The sequence below is a fragment of the Pleuronectes platessa genome, chromosome 1, assembly GCF_947347685.1.
Source record: "Pleuronectes platessa chromosome 1, fPlePla1.1, whole genome shotgun sequence".
Classification (NCBI taxonomy): Eukaryota; Metazoa; Chordata; class Actinopteri; order Pleuronectiformes; family Pleuronectidae; genus Pleuronectes; species Pleuronectes platessa.
In genome coordinates this window covers 7,518,207-7,544,767 of record NC_070626.1, presented here as the reverse complement: position 1 = coordinate 7,544,767, position 26,561 = coordinate 7,518,207, and positions in this window count along the sequence as shown.

Below are 26,561 nucleotides of genomic sequence, written 5' to 3'. Positions count from 1 at the left end.
GCTGGCATGAATCCAATTGAAGCTAAACTTGATATTCAAACCCAAGATGTAGTGCATACCACAGTTTCACGTTGGCAATACCAGCACACCATTAGTATTTTATAATTGGCAAAAATCGAAATCTCCTCAGCAGAATTGGTATATAAAATGAATCAGAGATAAAAGAACGTGGTTGCATGGTGTCCCAGGTTGCCACTGAGCCAGTGCTACCAGGAGGATCCTGGCCAGACTTCGGCTCTGCTCAACCTTCTAGCACGTTTAATTTCAATCATTGATGCCTCCTGCTGTTGTGGGGGGGCAAAGTACTCAGGACATTTGTGCCAAAAGTCACAGGATATTTTGGTCCTGTTTATGTTGTATTACTTTATATTTATATCATTACTACTACTGAGACACGCTGTATTTGTGATTGAAGCACGATGTGTTAGAATTATATCACGTAGAGATACGCTTTTTTAAGGCTGTTTTGTATGAGAGCCATGCTGTGTTTATTAGTGATTGATGATGCTTTGGTAAAAAAAGGATTTGTTTGTTTAGGTTTTGGCAGGAAATTAGCTGCATATCTGTGTTTTCATCTGATGCCACTATGAGACGGTGGGATTATGCATCTGTTTGTGTTTGTACTGAGCATATTTGTGAGTGTGTGCTTGTGTGGGTAGGGTACTTAGTGTTTAGGAGCGTGGCACCTTGTTTGCCTCTGTAATCAAGTGTCCCTGCCAATGCGTGCATGTGCATGCTTTTTATTTTGTCTCCACTCACGTGTGTAGATCTCCTCTCCGCCATTCTACATGTTTTATATGCATGACATCGGAGTGTGATGGTAATCAGGGGGCCTCCATCTTGGTAACGTTATTTGTCATCTTGGAGACCGGACTAAAAGAGCGGGCTCTACTGTAGGTATATGTTACCTGACCAGCACACTCCTAAAACCTTCTCATTTACATTTAGAGTGAATGCCATACTGTCAGTGAAGCTCTATTCCACTTGGACAACCCCCCCACAGCCACCCCCCACCCCCCACTGCCTCTTTCCTGCCTACTTTACAGAACACAGAGTAAACAATAGTCATTGTGATGGGGAGGCATCCAACACACTAATTTGGCGTTAAGGCAAAGTCCTTACCAGAATGATAAATATCACTTTGCAGGGTGGCTCGACTAAATCTCAGCATGTCAAATAAGGCAAGATGAAAAAAAAAAGAATCCTACTCAAGAATTTTGATAATCAGCTCGAGGGACAATTTGTTTTACTTTAAAGCTTTTTTCAAATATTTCATACAGAGGACCCCCAAATGAAGCCACATCAGACGACACAGACGTTTTGAAGACATTTTGCTGCTGAGTTTGATCATTAAGTTAAAACCTGGGTAGTGATTTGACATCAGATGCAGAGATAAGAAATAATCATCAGAGACAAACTTGGAAAGCTGCTCCTTAAGAGGCCAGTATAATCCGCTTTCAGAAGTTGGAGCTGGGCAGGCTGTGTTTGGTTCTCTGTGCCTGACAATACATGCAACGACCTTTTGCACTTATTGGCCAGAGGTTGTCATTATATATAATAAAAATAAAAGATGTTGCTATATTCCCGTTAAGAAGACTCTGTGGACTAGTGGCAGAATAATTGGACTATGGGCAGAAAGTTACGGACATTGGACTGTAAGGTCGCTGGTTCGATTTCTCGCGGTGACAATACAACATACCTGCCAGGACAACACCCGGATCTGTTCCAAAGTCCAAAGAGCACTCTCCATACCCCCACTGTCTAGGTACCCCTGAGCAAAGCACCTTACTCCCCCAACAGCTGCTCCCTGGGTGCTGTGCATGGCTGCCCACTGCTCTGTGTGTCCTCCTGTGTTCACCAGATGGGACAAAAGCAGAAGACAAATTTCCCTACTCTGCATGTTGTGTGATTGTGCATGTGTTTGGGATCAATAAATGTATCTTATCGTATCTTCATGCCGTCTTTTCTTGTCTTCACTGAAAACAAGCCGGCATATTGCAGCCCCAATGTCTTTTAGACACCATGCTGAGGGTCTGGAACCAGACACGAGATGTGAAACACAACAACACCTGCAAATATTCTCCCGTTCCAGCTGTTCCTTTCCCTCACACATTGATTGGGTGTGTGACTGCCTCTAGTGCTAACATAAAGGTGGATCAACAATGTCCCCCTCCCACCCCCGCTGTGGTCGTACCTTTTTAATACACAACAGCCGGGTGGATTTTTAACTACTGCCTTTGATTGTAGCTGTTTGGAACATGTATAAAGAATGTTGTCCTCCATTGTGGTCAGCCGAAACATCTTATGGACTATTTCTCTCCCAGTATAACCGAGGCCTAAGGCGAGACTGTCTCTTACTGTGAAAAAGCTATCAACAACTCGATAGGTTGTCTGTGCAAGCAGGTCATGTGATGTAGTATGCGGGACTATAAACTCTGCAGGAGAGGGATTGAAGGGGATGGATGAACAACAAAACACAGGACTCAAACACAGGATACTGTTGCTAAAAATAATCAGTGCTGTTTTTTTACATCATGACTGTTCCACTACCATTTTGTGCCAAAACCTAGACGACTGTTTATGGCCATGATGACTATAGCCTGCTGTTGGTGCACTCGTACAGGTCGTATTTCAATAGCAAGGATAAGCAACCTATGCGTTGCGTGTACGTTAAAGGACGTGTTGCACATAACCCGAGTCTTCAGCTTGAGAGACATACACTGCTCAAGCCGAGACGACTTTCCGAAGTTAGCTGCCAGAAAACAACTATTGCTTGACTCGCTCGCTTTCATGCAGTGTGCGTTTTTCAAAGTGTAGCCTCCTCTTGCTCGCTGTTCCATGATTACCAAGCATAGCTTTAATATGTGTCTAATCAAGACATTTCTGCTGATGCACTGCAAAGACCCTTTGGTGCTCTAGACAGGTAATGGAACCATTGAAGATCATTTGGGTTATTATACCTTCAGTCCCTACAAACAACAACAAATAAACAATAATCCAATTAAACCTGCGCAGATACCCAATGGTAATAGGTTCATTAATGAGAGAGTGCAGAGGCTGGTGGAGAAAAGTGGTACAATACAGCAATAGCATCCAAAAAGTATTTAATACTCACTATGTGCCCTCGGCTAAGTGTAATAACTTCAATTAAAGCTTTGTTTCATAATTGGCTGAATATTAACGCTGATATTTAACTACAAAAGCTCATATGTCCCTCTCTGTTACCATCTGTGTGCAGTCAAATTATAGAAAGTTCCTTTTGTTTGTGGATCATTGAGTAATGCAACTTGTATTGGTTGTGTTACTTTTTGGTTTGCAGCGAGTGCAACAGAGGACCAAAGGTGCTCCGTCTTTACAGGAAGCACTAATTATCCCTCCAAGAGATAATAACTGTATTTATCGTCTGAGGTGTTCGTTTTCTGAAGGGTTATTTATCAAATACCATGCGGGATTAGAAAATCAATTCTGAGTGTCACAAATTAATTTGCAGCCATCATCTCACTTGTTCCCACGAGACAGCAGGCAGCAGAGGCACCTTACTAATGTACGGAATGCTGCTGAATTGATTTATTTTTCTATATCTACCATATCTAATGAAAAATGCTAATGTGAGCCGTGACAGAAGAATAAACACGTACCTGTGTGAAATCTCTTCTGCGGTTATGGCTTCTCACTTACTCAGCTGTCAACGTGTTGACTCCCACTAAGCACGTTATAAAGTTGAAAGCAGGTTATAGCCAAAACATTTTATATGTTTGCAGCCAAGTAAAGTGCAAATGTTTTCCCTTCATAATGTTCCTCATTAGATCAAACTGCATCGATATTCCGGCCTTTTCCAGTGAATCACAGCCAAATGTATTCTGACTCGCTCCGCAGCTTCTCTGAAGCCTGCGAGGTTCAGTGACAGAATATGGCAAATAGCTGCTGCAGTCAAATTTATTATACTTTCTTTTCTTCTGTTGTGGCATAAACTGCAGAGATAATTTGAGAAAATAGAATTCCATAGATAATATAATAATGGGAGTAAAGAAGTGTGCTGCTGATGGTGAAATATGAATGTGATAAACGGAATTATTTGTATATAACTTATTGAATAAGTGCAGATGCATGTGTCCCCAGTATACCATCTCAGTGCAACTGTGTCTCCTATAAATAGTTATGATTTAGAACTGATTTGTTTTCCCAGCTATTCTGTGGTAAGAAACATTATTTCAGCCTAGGTTGTACCAACAATAATTCAAGTGCTATGTTTTTATGCTGCTTGGAAAGACTGAGGCTACAGAGGGTGGGCTTATATTATAGCTTCAGTGTTGTTTGGTGTGGGCAGCAAAAACTGAAAACTTAATTTAGGATGGCAACAACAATTAGTAGAGCACATACAACCTGAAGGACAGAGAGTCTCCTTAAATCCAATCAAGGTGCATCAAAATTCATAAAATCACAGATATTAGTTCCCTAAATATGCCCTGTTCCCAACCTTTTTGAGTACAAGATCACTTTTTAAATCCAAACGAAAACTGAGATCTATCACCCTGATATCTTCCAAGAAACCCACTTAGGAGGGACATATTTATAAGTTTTAACATTTTCTGTTAAAGGCACAATGTTTTTTTACATGGCCTTTGGCTTAAATATTACCATAAATATGACTATTTCCCTGTGTGAAAGTCGTCCATTGTACTCAAATAAATACAAATACTATACAGTTTGAAGCCATATTCTGTTCCTGCAAATATTTTTCACGATAAAATCTCCTTTCAAACAAAAGAATGGATTCCATCAACAGAAATGCTGGGGTGCTTTTATTTTTGAAACGCCTGCAGAAAGTGTTGCAACCACTTATGTTTGTAACATAATTTCAACATATAAACCTTAAAACTCAACTGAAAGATCATTTTCTCTGTTCATTCTTCTGTAAAACACAATGTTTATCTGTCTGTGACACAAATTATTTACAACACCCGTTTCAAAGTAAAACCACTCCAGCGTTTCACTTTCAGATGCGTGTCTTCATACCGTAGTACCATAAACTGACTTGTTTTGAAGGCAATGTAGTGCAATGCGGACATGCTGCTGTGTGAACAACCAACACACAGCTGATCTGCGGCGAATCTGCAGCCAGTGAGTCCAGAGAGTTCGGGGATCGACAGTGAAGACTGCGAGATCGACCGGTAGTTCGCGATCGACGGGTTGGCAAAAACTGATCCAGATCCATGCAATATTCTCTTGTGGAAATTCATAAAAAACTCCCTATCCCTCGTTAAAAATGGAAAAGAAATCCTGTATCTTCCCCCTGATCCGGATCCATAAACCAAACACCTAGATTAATGAGTTTAATTGCTTCTTCGCTGACCCATACCACATCCATCCAAGTTTTGTGGAAATCCGTTAAGTAGTTTTTAGTGTAATCTTGCTTACAAACCAACCAACCAACTAATCTAAAAACAAAACCTCCTCGGCATATAGGTTTATTGAAATGGTAAAAATATTTCCTCCCACTTGCTTCAACTTACTCAAACATTTAATCATGTACTGTGAGTGGCGAAACATACAGATCTCTAATACTGCAGATGTTACAGAATGGACGCTGTAGGGAAACGAATAAGTGATTCCTTAAATAGGCAATACATTTTGAGACTTGTTGAGTAGCAACATTGCTGCTCATAAATGATAAAACAATGAAATAAAATTTAAGCGCGGTACACTTCCTCCAAAATGTTTATGTTGCTGTATATTGAATTGAATATAAATATATTTCATTACGGTCAGGGTGTTTCAGAGGAAAAATGGAATTCTCTTGCTCTGTATTTTAAGAGGTACTCCTACTTTTTTAAGTGAGATTCAGAAGATAAAAATAGATATTGCACAAAGACTGAGTTGGGGGTGCAATGCATTAAACATTTAAATGAGCCAATGAGTTCGTTGGTAGAAAGCCTGAGCGATGACTCAAAAAGTGTTAAATGTCACACGCAGTTGAAAACAAAGTTTACCAGAGCAATGAAATTCCCCCTCTGCAAGCCACTCTCAACAATAACAAAAAATACAGAAACATAATGGAGATGAATGAATACAAAAGTAAATATTAGATCAAATGTAAGATAGAACAAAGAAAATGAGTAAAATGTATCATTAATTCCACACAGGCGCACTGCACAATACATTTTGGTATGAATATTCCTGTCCTGATGGGTGGTCTCTTCCTGGATGACTGGTCGTAGGGGTCGAGGGCTCACTCAATGGTCTAATTATGTGAAAATGCCACTCTCTGCAGGGGTTTACGCCACACAATGATCCAGCTGGTCGAGGTATGCTCTCCATCATGCAACTGTAGAAGCCGCCTGGTGATATTAGTGTGTGTGTTTGTGTGTGTGTGTGTGTGTGTGTGTGTGTGTGAAGGACCGAGAGAGAGGGGTTGCCATGTCACACCACGACACCTTACTTGTCACCCCAAGTGCTCAGATGAGTGGTTAGCACATTTCTGGATAACGTATCATGTGATTCAATGCTGTGGCAAGTAAAGAGTGCCTAGAAGGGATATTGACTTCTTTAGACCTGTGTCTAGGCCTAAATTTGTTTTCTCTGTCCTGCAATTTGACGTAATATTTATTTGAACATTGATATATTATTGGAAAGGAGAAGTATTACGTCTTTTTGGTTTGTACTCTTTTATAAACGTATTATCTTTACTTTTTTTCCTTCCTTTTTTTTGTTCTGGTATTCAATGTAAAAGGAACAAATATTTGGGCAGATTATGTCCATGCCCCACGTGCACATACAAAATAAGAACATGGTTTTCCTGCTTTCCTCAGCCACTCCTCCATCTGATCATAACCCCAAATAAATGTAATCAGTCCTGTTTTTACCACGACCAAACACACCTGCATAGGTTATAGCTCGGGTTGGTAATCCTAGAAAAGCTAAAAAGAGCAGGCTACATTTTGAAGAATGCAACTGATCAATCCCAGCCGCTCCCATTGGCCCGCTCGACAAGGCTACACCTTCCAAAACACATGAATGTTCACGGACTGACAACTAAGCAACTGCAGACTGGCAGGCAGGTTAGCTAGTGACGGATAGGCATTGCTCATGTTTATTACAGATCTGTGAGGGCCACAGACACCATTACTTTATTCACCGACGGCTTCTGGACATGCAGAGAATTTCAACAAATAAGAAAGAGTTTGAGAAATAAATTAACAATCCTAGCACATGTTTTTAACTTTGTGTACCTTTCTTTATATATTTATATAAAATACTCTCTTTCCCATGCGTCAGTCACGACTTTAACAAAGTTAAACAATTTCCTCCAAATTGATAGCCCACAAACATTATTGAATGTGTTTGTGTTTGCATCTGTTGGTTGCCTGCAGAGCAAACATCACAATGTGTACTACGTGTTTGTTGATTGCGATTTATAGACAAAAACGAGACCCCCAGTCCTAAATCGAATAGATAATCTGTTTATATTACTGCTCGAGGCAGTTTCCTCGAATTAGTGCTTTACTCAATAAACACTGGGTAGTGAGGGGGGAAAGTGCTTCTTTCTTCTTGACTGTTTTTGAAGGTTGAAAAGACAACATCTGTCAACTGAGTCCTTGAAAAATCTATTCTCCCAGAGAACACAAACCCCCTCAAATCAAAAGCCCAAAAATTCTGCATCTTGTGGAGAAAACACATCAGAATAGTAATGGCATGCACACTCCAATTCAAGATGGACAAGTGAGCAACAAACAAGCGTCGCACAAGCGTTGATGAGACAAACCATTAGGACCAGCGTGGGCACTCTCACTGGACTGAGGCTCAGCAGCAGCGCACACAGCAGGGGGCAATGCACTGTTGTTGTGATACAATCCTCCCATGAGCATCATTAATTGTGCGACAGTAGCCTTTTCTGCCATTTCAAACAAGACATAATATCCTTTGTAGCCTGTGGTGTGCAGGTTCATCCTTCCCTGGATCACTGTCCCTTCTCTGACCACTGTGGTACTCTCCACTGCTGACCGGGAGCACACCATGAGCCTTGTCACTTTGCAAATGCTCAGACCGTGTCTGGCAATAACAATTTGGACCTTGTCAAAGTAGGTCAGGTCTTTACACCTGACCACCCGACAAGTTGAAAATTGAGAACCGTCAGTTATCGTCTAGCAGACCTTGACACGCGCCGTTTTTACAAGATGATCACCGTTAATCCCTTCATTTGTGAGTGGTCTTGATGTTATGACTCACCGGGCTGTAGAACTACTCGTATTTCAGCTGCTCTACAAAGAACGGCCTCTTTTGAGTGACGGTTTGACAGATGCCTTCTTTTCTACGCCACCGTCATAACTGCCGCCTCGTCTTCTCCATACCACAGCCCTTCCCGGTCTCTGGCGTTCAGCCTCACACTGCAGAAATCACAAAGGTTATCTCAGATGCAGTTTATGTGACATGAATAAAAAAGACCATGTACACCCCACAGAGGACAGCTGAATAGGATGTAAGGTTGTCCTGCCTGGACAGGGGTAACAGCAGACCGCGGGGATACACAGCGTATTTTCAGAATCGAAGTCCTGCCGCTGGCTTTTCCTGTCAAAGCCAGAGGAGGAGAGTACTATCCAACTACCACCACCCTCCCCACCCCGCAAACACACATACACACACACTCCATCTGTGTGTCTTCGAAAGAGCTGTGCAGCTTTCAGAGCTCAGCATGAGAGCATTTGATATTCATAGAAGGGAAGAGGAGGAGAAAGTGAAACAACAGCAGGGGCACTGCCTTACGCGTGATATTACATTGTAATTATGATTTGGATGCAGGCATTGAGGACGCACCGTGCGGGCACAGCAAATTTACACACACACACACACACACACACACACACACACACACACACACACACACACACACACACACACACACACACACACACACACACAGTGCGGTAATGGCATACTCTCCTTGGGTAGAGGCACTTGAAACTTCAAACTGCTCATGCCTGCATCATGGCAGGACTAATGTGGGGTCTGGCGGAGCGTAGTGCATCCTGCGCCTTTTTTGAAAGTGGTGATATGAGGTCTAAGAGCCACCTCCATATAGGTATCGACAGAGCTGCTCTGATTGGTTTGTTTACCATCAATATTTGCAGATGTCGATCTCGGCGCCTTTGAGAAAATGGATTTATCAGCATGAAACAGAATGTTCAACTAAATCATTGGTATTTGGGCTGCCAGAGACCAAGGAGGAGGCAGAGATGTGTTCATATATGCACCTGAATATATCACTCTTAACTATATGCAGGCACACAGAGAGGCAGCAAGAGATTATAAACTGCCCATTAATGTTCTCTCAAGCTACGTCAGACTCTGAGTGCTTTGTGTTGCCCATTGGACACATGCCAGTTTAATTTCATGTTTGATTTGAAAAGCCTTTTTATTTATCCAACGAGAAATGAAGTCCAAGACTCTCAAGCAGCAGCAGTAAAAGTGGAGGGAAATGAAAAGAGGGATTTGGACACACCAATATGACCAAGAAACAAACACATACATATGTAAAAAGCACTGTAATGCATTCTAAAACATTCCTATGGGATTCTTCAATTCGATTAGTAATGGTTTGGAGCAGAGAGAGCTGTCAGACTGCGATGCTGGCACATCTACTCTGCCTCTTTTATCAAAGATAAGTAGTATTGATTTACTTTGAGGCTGTAAAAAGTATTCGTCTTAAGAGCTGACATTTAATAATCTCCACCTAATCCATGTTTTGCTGGGAGCCTCTTGAGATGCTGACGAGTCCTCTATTGTTCTCCTGCTCTCTCCTGCACCTACTGTATATCTAATGAAGGAGACTCATGTTATTAACCCCCCTGGCTCACAGCGATACATACAAAAATGAGATTGCTGAACCGTTTATCTGATGACGGCTGGAAGAATGCATCGACATTTGGTTGAATGAACTTTGATCGACTCGCTGCTGTTTGACCAAAAGTTTTTCAGGTCGTGCAAATTGTTATGCCATTGGTGTGTGTATGTGTGTTTCTCTGTGTGTGTACGTGTGTGTTTAATGCAAATAAGCTGATTTCGCATTATGTATTAGGGTAAGATAAGGCTTTGTTTGATAGTCACCCCTTAGTTTAGACATGCAATTCTGATTTGTGTACAACTTAGTAGTCTATAGAGGAAATGTGTTGACGCACATAGAAACTCTCAAACCCTATGTGGCTGAAGATTGTCTCAATAATTTCCCAAATTTAAATCTCAAACCCATTTGGCACCCATCCAGGTGACTTTGCCATTGCTTTCTTACAAACATCGTTCTGTAAATTAAACATTCATCGTTCGTGTTTCCACTACAGATATACACGCATTGAATAATTTACACTACTCTGCTAATGTGACATTACATGCCCTTATTTTTGTTGTATATATCTTGTATATAAAGATTATATGAATGTAAAGCTGATTTAATTCATCAATGCATATGAAAAGTGTTATTAGTGATCAACCCACAGAGGATTGTCGATGACAAGGTTCACTCTCCTCACTCATTAGCTTTGGAAAGTTTCCCCAGCACTGGCCAAACTCATGAACGCTGGCATATTTGACAGCTATTTTTTTTTATCGATTTTATCGATGCTACTATGTGTGCACTCTAGTGTGTCTCTCGTCTGCATACAGATAAAAAGCACCAAGTCTGTGGTAGATGGAATCACTCCTCCTGAAGATCCTGAAATGCCTCGTATGCATTGCGGCCGATGCTTAAACACCATCATGTCAGCCCACATTTACATGATGTATGTCCCTTGAAAAAGCCAGGTAAAGCTAGAGCAGAGGCCAACATTCCCTAGATGCGCTGGAAGAAGTAGACCAATCACAACAGAGAGGGCCAGCTAGGCAAAATGGGCTTTATCAGGAGGGGAGCCTTAAAGAGACAGGAGATACAACCAAGTTTTTCAGACAGAGGCTGAATAGAGGAGCTGCAGTAATGGCAACTATGCGGACAGTAATATTTTCTGAACAATAGAGCATGTTAACCTTTTCAAGTAATAATCCATTATTTCAATTATGAACCTGAATATGATTATAATATGTCTGCTTTGATAATACATATGTTGACAGCAGCCTTTTTAGTCTCGTGTGTTTGAGCGCAACAATACAAATAAGAGGATCCAAGTTTCATTTGTTGAAAATATCCTTCAAAGTCCCATTATATCATCACCAAGCTATGGATTTGCAGGCAACATGATGATCAGCACAAAGCGATTGAAGGATAACGACAAATCTACGATGCTATTGTCAGATCTGACCCCAGCAGGAAAGCAGAAAACGTGTGAGGTGGAAAATCAAACTCCAACCGCTTCAGAATGCCTGCACATTGTTCAATTTGCCCCAGACATTGTGTGTATATATGAGAGATCATTACACTTCGATCACAATTCATTTCATTTCATGATTACGATTCGTATGGGCTCAAACGTCGTGGATTTTCTTGTGAACAAATGCACCGTGGAGGCCAATCTAACACTATGAAGAGTGATTTTTTTTCCTGACTGGAAACCCTGCCATTGTTGAGTGTAACCATAAACTGATTTCTGATTTTTTTTCTGTCAGCTAACGTGGAGCATGTCTCTGCAGGGAGAAAAAAAGAATAGGAGATAATTGAGATAGCTCAACACCAAAGGAAAAGGAAATAAGAGCCCTGCTTAGTGTATTTGATCACATCTCGGTCAGACTGAAGGGTCAAAGAGTTGTTTCTGTGCAGGGACTGTAAATTCCAGGCCCCGCTCCTGTCCATTAGCGAGGCCCTGCTTTCCCCCAGCTGGCCCCCGGTGCTCGGCGTCTCAGCGGAGGTGCTCTGAAACACAACACACCAAATGAGATGTGACTTGTGACGCCATACGGTTCTATTTATACTGGTGGGGACGACATTGAGGGAGGGATGCAAAGAGGCGCTCACCTGCTGCTTGATGAGTTCTGGTGGCTTTCCAAGCCCGTGGAGGAGCCTGTGTAATTTTCACCCTCACATCTGAGGGTGTAAGGGAGACCTCAGCTCCACCGCCAGCAGCCGTCCTCGCCCACCTTCCCCCCCAAAGGCAAAGAGAAACAGGAGATAATTACCTAGTGTGAAATTTTCTCTCAGTCGGTGTCTCCGCCGCACTTTGCATGGGTGTCAGAGAAATCATATTTGACTGCATTTTTGAGGACATGCAACAAGGCGACTGTTTTGATGCTTCGCGTGTCTGAGGTGCTCTCCCTAAGGGTGAAGGAGCATCTCTAAAAATAACGCGTGTCCTTTTAGATTTACCATCTCGACAAAGACAACAGGTATGAGCCCAGAACAGGTTCTGACTCTGGATAGATTTGGAGAGGTTGAAACACGTGCGTGGGCTTTTGAAGATCTGTAGTGCCTAAATGAGAGCGCTGATGTCTGCACTGATATTTATCAAACTGCCTTTGAAAAATTGTGGACTGACAAATAAAGGTGAAAACTCTCAACTTCCCAGTTTAGGAATAGAATCAATTCATTGAATTTGCAAAAGTAGTTTTTGATGACTGTACTAAACAAGAGGCAATTAGATTGCCTCTTGTTTGAACATTTAAGATAATTTCACTTCATTGGCACTCATCATAGTGGAACTAAATTCTACTTAGAACATCATTTGCTTAATTTTGGTGTTTTGGGCTTTATTTAATCTCTTTATCACATAACCCCTATGATTTACATTTTTTATTTTTTTTTATTTTTTTTATTCATTTTGGGACAATTATTACATCCGCCAACGAAGTTTTCATGTCTGTCTCACAGCATGAAAGAAACCGATTTTTGGCGCCGTGAATGCCTGCAAACATCTTATTCCCTAAGAATAGTCCATCAATCTTGATTCCAAAAAATCTGGGACCGACTGTATCAGCAAGTTGATGCATATCCCCAAGAAATAGGAATAATTTAAATGCTATTTGATAAGGTAACTGTTTAGCCTTGGCTATGAGGTATACACTCTACTTCCATTATTGTTGAAAATGAACGACATTTCTTTTTTGCACAAATACATCACTGAATAAAATGTGTGAAAGGGAGAGGTTTTTAAGAATGAATAATGTGGCACGGCAAAGATGAACCCTTTCTCTGATTGGAGTTTTTCCTCTCAGAGAATGTGGTCACTTGAAAGTTGCCATTAAGTAGGTGTCGATTGTCAGACTTGAGGAAGCTGTTTTTTTTTGTCCTAGGTCGACTGTTGATTGTAATTCTCACAAGTCTGATTGTACAGTCCCTGGACTTCAGACCCTGGTCTTCATTGTGTGAAGATGTTTCAGCCGTTTGTTTTGAAAATATACCTTAATGAGGGATTCTCCTCCGCCATGAAATATTGATTTCAGAGGGAATTTCTCCTTATATCTTTAAGTACCGTTTAACTCCCCCCTCCCCCCCCACCCCCCATCCACGCATGTGAAAAAACCCTGCTCTGCAAAGCCTCCATCACTCAGGCCTCATTTAGCCCGTGCCCTCGTGACTTCAATACATGCCAGATATTGGGAAGAAGGGCATAGAAGCAGGGGTGAGGGAGTGTTGTTTAAGAGCGAGGCTGCGGCAGGATTAATGATCAGAGCGGCAAACTTGGCTTTCGCTTGCATCAGGTAATCAATGGCGTTGAGCGAGGCAGACGTGCCGGCCAGCGGAGGGGCTCGCCGAGCGCTGCGAGAGCACAGGACTAACCGGCTCTCATTTCTCAACAAGACAGAGGGCCCCTCGCTGCCAGGCTGACAAGGTGAAACACTGCGGGGACCCAAGTTGAATGGCAAGGGCTTTTATACAGTTTAATAATTTTATTAATCTGATGAGCCAAATGCTTGTGTCACGAGTCCCAGCGATGTGGTATTGGTCTCAAGTGGCTGTTTTCACCAACTCGTTTCGCCGGTGACTTGGATTTGGTTGATGTAAGAAATGGTGACCAAAGAGGAAAAGAAGCAACACTGCTTCAAGCTGGGTTGCAGAAATAACCAGGAGCTCTGTTTCAAAGAAATCACAGCACTAAAACGATAACCCTCATGCAACAAAAAAAAAAAAGGACAGGGGTTATCCAGTGAAACCAAAGTACATTTATAAATACAATGGTTCTGTTCTCTCTTCAGTGAGTTATAACAAAGCATCGATTTCAAAGACTCTTAGCTTTGACTGACATCTTGGTTTGTTCCTGGTGTATAATTGGCTTTTCAAAGTTTTCCATGGGATCGTAAGGTTGACTAGTTGCTGTGTTTATCATGTTGTGCTGCTTTCTTACTTCCCTTTGATCTGGATTTTTATGCTCTTGCATAAACGCCTGCTTTCATTTTGCCAATACACTGGATGAAATGGTCCTCTGCTACAGCGAGACTCTCTCCTTCATCATTAGTAGCCAGCACCATTGTGAGAAATCACAAATCAGAACTAAAGGGTCACCGCTGCTGACATCTTTATACTGCATGTTGACGCTCGGAGGAGAAAAGTTATGACGAAGTACAAAGTGTGATTGTGTGCCTTCTGGATGTTACGATAGAAAACTCTTATCCCGGTTATATAAGGTAAAGGAAGCAATGTTCATAGCAAGTGTTGTTTCCTGATGTAATCTAAGGGAGGGAGCATGTGTGGGGCAACCGATGTACATGCAATTGAACAATTCAAATGGAGCAGTTGTGCTGAGATACAATCTCACAATGTTGTATAGCAGCCTTTTATTTACACTGAGCTACGAGAGATACCCTGAAGCCACAGATTGTAGATTGCAAGATTTACTGTGAGTTTCTAGAACAGAGGGTGATTTAATGGTCCTTACAAAGAGCGATTCCTTTGCATTTGCTGAAGTCCCGAGGGATTTGCAATCTACAAACATGATCTTCAGACGTGTCACTTTGGCTGAGCAGACAGAGTCTTAAAATTCACAATCATTGCAGTTCATGCATTATTATGATGGAATGCATGAAACCAGTGATGTTTTTTAGATACTAAAGGTGTGTTCAGACATGTTGTAAAGGTGATCGATGAGTAGTGATCCCCTACTCAGTCATTGGGAAGTTGAGCATAGATTTCCAGGGACCTAAGGTAAAGTCATGCCCATGCATGTATATTTTAAAGGAGAAATATTATGCTTACTTGGCTCCATAATTCAAATTTGTGTCATGACTTGAAAGGTAACAATTCATCCTAATTTTCTGTAAATGTATCACTTTCCTCATCCTGTCCATTGCTGCAGTTCCTCTTTCAGCCTCTGTCTGAAACAGCTGTGTTTAGCTCCTGTCTCTTTAAGGCCCTCCCTGCCGATTATAACAAGTCAGTCTGGTCTGATTGGTCCGCTGGCCCATTCTGTGGTGATTGATCAACTGTTTCCAGCATTTATAGGAAATGGCGGCTCAACTTTCGCTCTAACTGGCTTGAATAGGGGGCCTGTCGGACTAGCCGCTAGGCGCACATTATACAAATGTGGGTCACATGATATTGTAATGTCACCTGACTGACTAGGAGTTTCAGGGCCTTAATGTCTACCTCTTGGGTTGGCCAGGTATATTTGTTAGCTGGGGTTGACTCCTAAACATTGAGATTGGTGAGTGAAACATGACAGTAAAGTTGCGCCCAGGAAAACCATATCAATAAAGGGACTGAAATATACAGAGGAAGGAAACTGCAGAGCATGGTGAGAATTGAGCCATTGTTAAAGTTTGTATAAAGTTGCCTGATCGATTCTACATCGTGAAACCTATAGCTTGTGTGCCATTAACTAATGATTTATCAGTTGTGGTTATTTAAATGTTTTTTCCAACGATTTCAAGCTTTTTTTTTTTCTGGCCGAGGCTCCCATAGTATGGATATCTCTTACAGTTTAAACTTCTTTGATTCTTTTAAGCTCCTCAGATTGCTTTGTTTCACGGAAGGTGATAAAGCCTGACTGATGGATCGATAAAGAGCTGTCAAACGAGAATGATTCACTACAGCCATTTTGCTCCCTACAATCTTTTGAACTGCTCAGTTCCCCTTCATCATTGCTTTAGAAGATGGAATCTTTCATACTGGAAGGCTCGAGTCTTCAAGACGCCATTCTGCCAAATCTATAACTCTGTCTAGAACTGGCAGATGCATACAACTGCAGGACAGCGGGTCAATCTAACAGAATCCTTTTAACCTTAACTTGTTCTTATCAAATGGCCAGCTGCCTCCAAGGTGGGTCAACGTTGTGATGAAGCGGCCATTTGCTCCAGCGGCCTGACCTTACAAAGGAAAACTGTCACAAACTAAGTTCTCGCAAGTATCCGGCCTCAAAAAACGCATGATCAATTGAGCTGACTCAAGTGTTTTTACGGGTGCGATTCTCAGTCAAGAGTGTCAGTGTGTGATTATACCTCCATCTATCATTGTGATGGGACCAAGTATTGGCTCCTTGTGACAGACTCTGAGGAATAGGACTCGACTTCAAGACAGACTTCACAGACTCACTAGATCAGCAGTCTGGTGCATTCACGAGAGTCGACAGGCGCTTAGCTTTTATTTTTTCCTTATCCTCTCAACAACCCCTTAATTAATAGTCCAGGCCTTTCTTTTCTGATTTTTGTTGTTGTAGTTGTTGTTGGTGCTCCTCTTGCCCATGCCATCCCATGAACTCGCTGTTCCCTCTCTGGCTAATGGCAGTGATACAAAGAGGATGCGTTTAAGGATTACTGGAAACTGTACAGATCTATACATCAGCATTAAATCGTCTCTAGCAGAGATAAGTTACAGAATACACAATATAGACACCGAATTGATGGGAGAAGACATTTCCTCTGTCTCCTGCGTGGGTGTTAAAAGTGTATACAGAAGCACTTATGAATTGTAAATCCTTTTTATTATCCAATGCAGCTACCTCTTTGTTTTTCCTAAGAGGAATGAGGAATGGTGTCTGAAGAGGCGGACAGGATGTAAATTCTCCCTGAAGAAATAATTCTCATCAAATTAACCATCCTCAGGAGTCTATTGTTACGATTCCAAGTTAGTGAAGCTATTCCTTACATATGGGCAGCTGTTGTCTATTTTCCTTTAATTTGTTGCAATTGGGAAGGAATCGACTTAATGTCTCTTTCCGACAAGAACACGTTTTACTGATATGGATTGTTGTAAGGCAAGCTTAATTGATGCTCAGTGTTGCGGCAGAATTCTCAATGAAAAAGCGATGAAACAAGTGAATGCTTGACAACCTGCTGCGCTACAACTGCTCCTCTTCTTCACGATCATGTTATTGGAGACACCCTGACTTCAGAGGCACGACTTGAGCTTGGCCTCAGTTATTTTTCTTGTCTTCTCAGTGAGTCGGCTCTGTCTGTCACTCTAGACAGGTTAATGCTTGTCAAAACCACCATTTGCATGGTGACTTCATTTGAATAATAGGCAGGGGAAAAAGCAGCTGAATACTCCACTGTTAACCTTAATTTATTTCATTTTTTGTCTGATTAAATTACATGTTTCACTGAATCTTAATTGCTTTTTTGTGAACCTGCTTATGTGATCTGATTTGCAATTTTCAGTGGGAATGGTGTTACATTACTTTGAATATCAAGGAAAGTCAGAGGGGGCAACAAGCTCTCCACCATTTGCTCTTTGACTTTTTTGTGGTGTAAACATAGTTCGACGAGTTGAGGGATTATAATTTTCAAAAAAGACGAGTTAAATTGTTCTTTTCAAAAAAGCATATTAATAAATTACCTTTCTTTTGAACTCAATTTGCTGAAATGGGGAAAATAATTATTGTTTTTCCCCTGAAAGTTGAGGCAAAACCTTTGCCACATGACCCTCACTGTCAGATCTATTTATGTTTTTCTCACATATCGAATGGTTAGTCCCAGGTGAAGGTCTAATGAATACTGGGGCGTCTCTCCAGTGATCATCTGCAGCGAAATCGGCGCCCAAAATGCATAATCAGCTGTAATTAATCGAACAAAGTGATTAATCACATTTAGCTCCCTCTCTGTTTGCATGCAACCTGTCAAAATCAATTATTTGTGGGATAAATCGTGACTCTGGAGATAGGGGTGGCAAGAGTGGAGCGAGGCGCCTGATGAAGACTGATGACAGCCCTAAACATGGGACATGACAGTGGGAACATGGTGGAGATTGAATCCGTAACCCTCCGAGCACATCATAAATTATCTCTCTCAGAATAAAATGATTGATTTGCATCCCTCACCGGCGCACCTGGAATTGCCGTCCTTCATAGAAACGAACCACATGATGCCGAGCTGTTATGAGCCGTCTGAGCGCAAACACTCAGATGTTATTTAAGGCTGGTCTCCAGATGTCTCCTTTTTATTCTTAAACAAACAGGTGGACATGTCTAGACACAAATAGCAGTGTGACACATATATCGCCGAAATTGAGTAATAGAAGTGATCTTCAATCCAACAGCCTGTTATTGGTTCCTTTTCCAACACCTGAAGTTTTACACTGAGCAAGAAGTAAGTTCATCTTCTTTAAAGCTGAAATCTATGTTTTGTAAAAGAGCCAAGAGGAAGTTGAAACGACTGGAGTCCTCGGACTAGACACCTTTGGTTTATTTAAAATCTGGAAAGTGTGAGAGCTAAGCTGTTCATCTTAATGTGTGACAATAGGATCTGGATCTGTTATGTTCATACAATACAGGTGTAAAGGACAGGTGTGACATGACGGATTACCAACTCTCAAGAGCAGGGTGAAGGTTGTTTGTGTCATACAACCCTGTCTTCTGTAAAGTTATGTAGCTATTTTGGCAAAAACTAACATTGGATTGGATTTTGGTTTTGTTTGTTAGTTAGCAGAATGACACAAAAACAAATGGAAAGACTTAATGGAAGGATGTGGAATGGATCTTGGGCGAACCCATTACATTTTGGTGCAGGGGGCGGACCCGAGGATTTATGTGTTTCTTCAATCTCTTTAACAATGTGAGATAGGGTGTTTGGAATAATTATAATAATAATAGCTTTATTTGCATAGTACTTATATAATAATGTTCTTCACAAAATCCATGGCAAAAAATAAAAGAATAAAATAAAAGTTATCCAATTCAGTTCAATGTTAAGTGTCCAATCTTAACGTATTAAGGTTGAGATCTTGTGGAATCATCCAAATATCCGTCAGCCTTAAAAGTCGAAGTCTACTAGAAAAGGCATTGCGGTATCCAGACATTTTACAGTGTAGCTGCCAGGGCTTCAAGACATGAGACGGAGGTCAACAGGGACTGCACTGACACTTTGAAGAAAGCTGCACGCTTCACTAGTACAGGCCAAGTGATCAACCCCTCTACTAACTGCACAACTGAAACACAATTCAAAGACGACATCAGTGATGTTAAAGACTTCACAAACTGTTGAAGACGTCACAGATGTTCGGAGTAATGTACATCCCCATGAAAAAAAAATGACATCTACTGAATTATTCAAAAGGCCATTATAAATATTTAAAGTGATATGCTTTTATGTACTTATTAAAACATTTAGTCATTAGCTAAATATATAACCTATGTGTTAGACCAGTAAACCATCCGACCTACCAGTGAGAGCCATGTTTCTATGATGGCAGTAATACCTGCTCGAACTCAAATAACACAGCTCAAAGTTTGTGGTCCTCTAACATCTTTTGGATCACAAATTTAGATGATGAAGCTTTTAGAGATGGCGTAAACGCTTTGGGAATAAAGACGTCAGCAGTCGTTCATGCTTGGCCGTGGTCTGACCACATTACAAAGCCACAGAATCTCAGCTCTGCTTCCAGTCTGTTCTCTGAGCCATTTTATCCTTTTAAATGTTCATACTTCAATGGAAGCTATTTGAAATACCATAAGGGCCACTCAGTGAACATGCTGTTGCGTACTTGTGCTTTGCGAACAGAAAGCCTGGAGCCTATGCTATGAGATGACAAAGCTTCAGTTTGGAGAGGTCATGTTACATAATGTACACTCTCACTGAACAACACTAACTGAAGCCCTGTGTGACAGACAGACAAACAGTTATTGGTATCAAACTGAACAGCTAGTCACAACCTGACCTTCAACACAGAAGAATCTGTATAGAGAATACAGCAAGAAGCCCCCAACTGCTGCATCCTTCAACCTCCAGGGAGCTGAGTGAGAACTCGACGAGGTACGTTTTTCAGAAACACCGCTGTGCACATTTCACTTTATCTTTTGAGTCACTGTATTTAATTGACATTAAATATTTAGCATGCAGAATTTTGGCTCAGCTGTTCAATTAAGTCTGACCACAGTTTAAATGGGTGTGATGATAAACCATCATTTTTTTTAAATGTTAAATTCTAGATGAAAAGATGATTTATGTGCCGGTTTGGTATTTTACTTCTGTATGTGGCTCATGATGTACATCTGAAGCATGATATAAGTTTATGGACCTAACCCCTTTTGTTCTTCTAGTATGAAATTTACAAATTTATACCTGATTTTACATAAACAAGCTCATATTAACTCCAAATCAAAGGTCTAAACACAAGATAGTCAAGTGTGTTTTTTAAAACAACATTTTAAGGGGCTCTTTAATGGCAAATGTTACTGTCTTTTTGACTGTCCAAAGATGGGACTGTATTTTAACATTTGCATGTATATTTGTGTCTTTCTATCACCGATACGAGAGCTGGTTTAAGAAACATTCCAAAATGGTCCTAACCAGGTTTGCTGATTCTTGCACTCTCATAGGAAAGCCCTTCAGGAAGCAACTGAACAAAACAAAGAGCTACCTTCAGAAAACGTAGACCTGAGGGTGACGACAGTCAATAAAGTAGCTCTGCTGTGAGCAGGAAAGGACCCATGTGATGACTTCTCTGAATTCAGCCAATCAGACATTGGCAGGTGTAGACCTAAGGGGTCGACACTTCCGTTGGCAAAGGAGGCCAGGACCTGAAGAGAGTGATGTGGCTCAGTGAAGTGAGTCACATGACGCAGCACTACACTCGCCTTCAGGTTCGTCACCTGACTGTTTTACTAAACGTATGTTGTCTTCTTTCAAGTGTTTTAAAAAACGAAGGACCAAAGGAAAAAGATGAGAAATCAGGAGGAGCAAAGACTGGGCAGAATTTTTTTTCAAAAGAATGGATGAGAGAGAGGAGAGAGAGAAGAAGGGAAATTAGAATGGTAACAGCTTTCTGATGCGAGAATCATCGGGTTATATTCATTTGACTGTGTGGAGAAAAGCTTAAACGTTAGCCTACGTTTTTAATTATCTAATTTGTGGTAAAGGAAGAAAAATACAGAGTTCTGCTTTTTTTTATCTGAGTTGAAAGAAAATAAAGTTTTCTATTTCTGTTGACATCCCATTTAATTTGGTTTGTTGATGTTTACGGTTATGTCTTTTGACTTTTACTGTAACTTTTTATGATATTTCACCGAGACTCCGTAGATGCTCAGCCATGTGAGCGGGACATTAAAAGTGACAGTGGTCTTTTAAAATATTTAACAACTCATGTCAAAACATACGTGTATTTTTGCTAATTTATTTGACATTTCTTTCCTCTAGTCACTGGTTCAGTGACTATAATAAAGCATATGAAATGAAATCAGGAGCAAGTATAAGGTAAGACAATGAGGTTATCAAAGGAGGTAAGACAAGATAACAAGACCTAACTAGAACTTAAAATGATGGCAGGTATTAAAGTACAGTCACTTAATGTGATTAATAGGAGGGAGGTGATATCTTTTTCCTCCAAAAAGCCCATTTCTTAAAAGAATGACCCTAAGAATTAGAGCAGCTCGATACTGCCGAGGTGTTTTCCTCTTCTTGATGCTGTGTGAAACCAGGGGTTGAAATATATCCCATATTATTTAAAGTACGGCCAATAAGGAGAACTAGAGTAATGATAGCATTGATTAACCTCAAAGGCAAAACAAAATAACAATAATTGGTCGAGATCTAAATCTGATTATGTTAATTTGTACTCCAGAAATTACATTTATAGCAAAATAATCAGAAACAGCTAAACAAATTAGTTGGAACCAAATTATGTTGACATTGGACATATCAGCAAACTGATCAAAGAAATCATATTTATTTTCTACCAAAATGTCAGATCTTATCAGAGGACAGCATTATCGCGTGTTTTCATGGTTAAGGTCCTTTCAAATTGAACTCTCTGGTGTGATACTGGTTAGGCTGCTATCCACCCCAACTTGCTCAATAAAACAACATTAATTTGCACTGAACTAAATCCAGCCAGCCACCACAACATAATTGTGAAAAGGTTTGTGTATGAATGGAGGAATCTCAGTCTGTCTGTCATGCGCTGTGTGTGTATTACTGAGGACTCAAGAGAGCAGTCTCTAATGTGTCGGGCTTCTGGTGAGTGGATCTCAAGAAAGCTTCAAACATCAGATCCTATTTGTTACCTCATATAAACAGAAAGATGGAACTACATCATAAGGGCAGAGCAGCACCCGCACAAATTACAGCGCGCACATGCTATTGGGTTTTAACAAAAGCGGAAGTCCACTGCGACAGTACTGAGAAAGCTGGTAGCCAAACTAAGACAGGTCAGCCTTTAAAGGGAGCGCTGGTGTCTGTTGAAATCCTCTTCACATCATGAAAGCCATCAGTATATTAACTGTGTGGAAACAAGCCGGTGTCTGAGGTCCTCACAGGAATGTTCGTTAAGATTAGATGAAATGATTGGCTGGCGTACCTGTGTGTCACTAACTGACCTGTGTGCCTGCATGCTCCTTGTCTTCAGCCAGGGAGACACAACACTCACACAGAGACGTCAGAAGTTAGCGAGTGAGTGATGGAAAGTTGCGCTTCTCACAGTTGTCAGATATTGTGTGTTAATGTATTTTGGGGGCATAGCCTTGACGAGAGGCCCGATGGGAGGAGGTGGGATATATCAGTTGCATATATTTTCAAAGTGTATCCTCCTCTTTCAACTTTTCCAGTCTTTCCAAACCCAGAATTAAAGATGTGGATTGGTTTAGTCTGTCACTTTTAATTTGCTTTATCACATGTATTTGGATAGAGAGAATGTCCAATCATGTTGCCTCTTTGAATATTCAACTAAGATCACAATTTATCCCTCAAGTCAAATTGGATCATTTATAATATGCTCACAAAATCCACCTCAATTTCTAAAACTTTATGAAGCAAAAGCCGTTTAATGTATTTACCTCTTTATAGAGTGCATTTCTTTGACGTTGGTGGAATCTGCTAGTCCCTCCCTGAATTAAAATTGCTTTCACATGCCCAAGGGAGCCACAGGAAATGAAGTGATGCATGCATGGTCACTCTCCCACAGCCATATTCCAGTTTGTTTTAGTTACTGCTAATGCAAACACAACACTTTCAACTGCTGCTGCATTCAAAGTGTTCACTTGGCAATACACAGGGTGGTATTTATTTCAAAGTGTTAATAAGGAACGCGATGAATTTGTCGCGGCCGTGGTAATGTCTGCATCAAAATTGCATCTTACTGCATAAATTGTATCTGTGCCATAGTACTGAAAACTAGATGCACTGTGCGCAACATTAAGTCAGCTCACAGCTGCTCAAGGCTCAGTTCCTTAGTGCCTCCTTTACTGGGTGGACTTCAGACTGAGGGTTCTTCTTTAACAAGACGATGAACAGTGTTGGGCAAGTTACTGAAAATTAGTAATTAGTTACAGTTACTAGTTACTTCTTTTAAAGGTAATTTAATTACTTCACCAGTTACTGTATATCAAAAGTAATTAGTTTAGTTACTAGGGAAAATAACTTTTAAGTTACTTTTATGTCTGCTTTTTAAATGTAATGAATATGAATAGTACTGAGCAGTCAAACACAATAAACATATCTTTTAGACCTATTTATTGTAATCAACAGGGCAACAACTGTCTCAGTCATTTAACAGTGTTTTTTTTTACCACATTAGGGCCAATGAAATAAAAGTGATTGGCCTACAGTATTAACACTAATTAAAAGAGAAAACAGAGGTGCCTTAAGGTGCTGCATATAATTGAATATGTGATTTAACAAAAGGTTAACAAAATGGTTTAACAAACATGCCTCATAAGGGAAAGCTAAATTGAGATAAGAGATGAGATTCTCAACAAACTTTAAAATGGGCTAACAAGTCTCATCTCTCACCTCTGAACAGTAGCCACAACATTGCTAGCTCTCAAACCAGTTATTGTACCTCAAGAGGAGAAGCTCCTCAAACTTGTGATCTGAGAGCCTATTCCTCTTTGGAGAGAGAATCAGGTTCCCAAGGCTAAAGAGTCTTTCCACCGGGGCACTGGATGGAGTGGCTGCATTATATTTAGCAACTCACCTTGCGTAAATGCCTGTAGCTCTCACGGAGCGGACATATTCAATAGACACACCAACGCTGTCAGTGTTTCCCCTATGTTTACAGCTTTACTTTCAAAACTGACGATGACCCCAAGCACAGAACCAAGACGATGCAGGAGTGGCTGAGGGCCTTGAGTGTCCTAACTGTAAAGAAGAATGGCAGACATTTCCCAAATCCAGATCTGCAAAGCTTGTACTTTCACACCCAAGATGACTCCAGGTTCTATTCCCTGCTAAAGGTGCTTTGTCATCATGGTAGTGTAGACTGATGAGGGGAAACATTTCCCAAGAGATCTTTCATAAGATTGCTCTTTAACATTCTCAATGCCTACTGACAGTATCCTCATTTGTCATGATGAAGGATTGTGACAGCATGCTGGATATTCAAACATTGACTTCGTTAAATTTTTCTGTGGTGCACAGTCTTTCATGTAATACCTTGATCTTCACAGGAGGGAAACGCAAACATTCCCTGGCTTCGAGCGAGACGCAGCGAAGGTCTAGATAAACCAAGATGGAAGCCTTGAGTCGGCAAAGTCTTCTTCAGGTCAATACTCAGGGAGTTATACCACAGTCAAGACTGTCATCTGGTATCAGTATCTGCGTCTCTCTCCTTTACTCCGATCAACAAGCCCTCACACCAGTCTGGACTGTGTGACATGTGCACACACACACACACACACATTAATGTATAGATACACATACATACAGTGCATGCACATACACACAAACCCACCACAAAACTACTGAGGACTCTCGGGGCTGAAAAATCCAGGCGGTTGATCGGTAGTTATGACAGGTGACAGAGTGTGCTGCACGCTCAGACAAATGGAGTCTGGCAGCTTCCCCTCAGAAAGACTTGCGGGTGTTTCTTTTCTTTTTTCCGTGCTTTTTTTTCTTTTTTATTACTGCCTGACTGACTGCTTCTGCCTATACCAAACGTCCATTGTTTACCTCTGTTCGGTTCAGTCTCACCTCAGATGACAAGCCATCCGTGGAGAGCCACTTCCTCTTCATTCAATCCTTTTCCCCCGCGTCTTTCATCCTCTCTGTATCCTTCCTTCCTTTTTTCACCGCTCCTTTTCCGAGCCTTTTTACCATCGCGATGAATGAGTTTTGGACTGACAAGGTGACGCGTTTTCTCATATGGAAGTTCACTGTTGTAATTAAGTGGCAAAGCTCACACTGAACGTAGGGAACATTCGTTTGACAGCAAATAATATCTTTCCACGACGTGCTCAGTTAATCCTAGCACTTGTTTAGATCAAGACTCGTCCATCCATCCGTTCTCTTACAATTATCCGACGTCCGGTCAACCCGTCAAGATTAAATAAATTAAGAAACATACCTGTAATATTTTAAAGGAATGAGATGCATTAGAATGGTGACTGGTGGCATTTGGCTATCGTTTTAATAAAGCCTGCACTGATATTGTGACCTGCTGAATATTATTATGAAATAGAAGTCAATATCTTTTACATCGGACATTTAAATGAGCCAGCGTCTGGGCAGATATGATTTGGTTTGATTTCATTCACACACTGACCTCTGTGCCCAAATTGCACTCATTGTCTCCTGGAGAAATGAGACTGCCGGTCAACTAACTTCCTATTTAAATAGTTACATCATCTTAAAGCGGTTACGAGTCTGGGAAACCACATCATCCAGAGTTTAATTCCTCACATTTCAGCACAAAGGATAATGTTGCTACACTGTGAGACATTAAAAGACTTGCACAACTTGCCTTTTTATCTCAAGTAAGGGCCCATATCCCTGTTCTGACCATGGTGTAAAGCCTGTTTCAATTAAATATGTTTTTCATATGAGAATTTTTTTTAATTTATCATGTTGTTACACCTATTTGGAAATGTTTGGTTTAGCAGGGTACAAAAAACATCAAGTCTGAAACTATTTACCTTCTAAATCAAAAAAAATGTTCACCTCCATGCTTTCAAGGGAGCTGTGGACTGACAGTTTGTCTCTAACCTTCTACAAAACACGAATCTTTCACAAACAGGTGCTTTAATTGTGAAACACTGCAAAATATATCAACATGTTTAATGGCTATAAAGCTATTAAGTCAACAGAAAATGTATTTGTAATTTTACATTTTTCGATTGTATTGAGCACATACACTACTGAAATAAATATTTCTCCACAACAGTTCATTAATTTCCAACCACCTCACTTACATAAGGTGAGTGAAGCTTTGACAGGGTTTTGACCTCACAGCTAGGGCCAAATTTGAATTTGAATAGAAAAACGGTGTCAGTTTTATTAAAAAGTTTTTACCT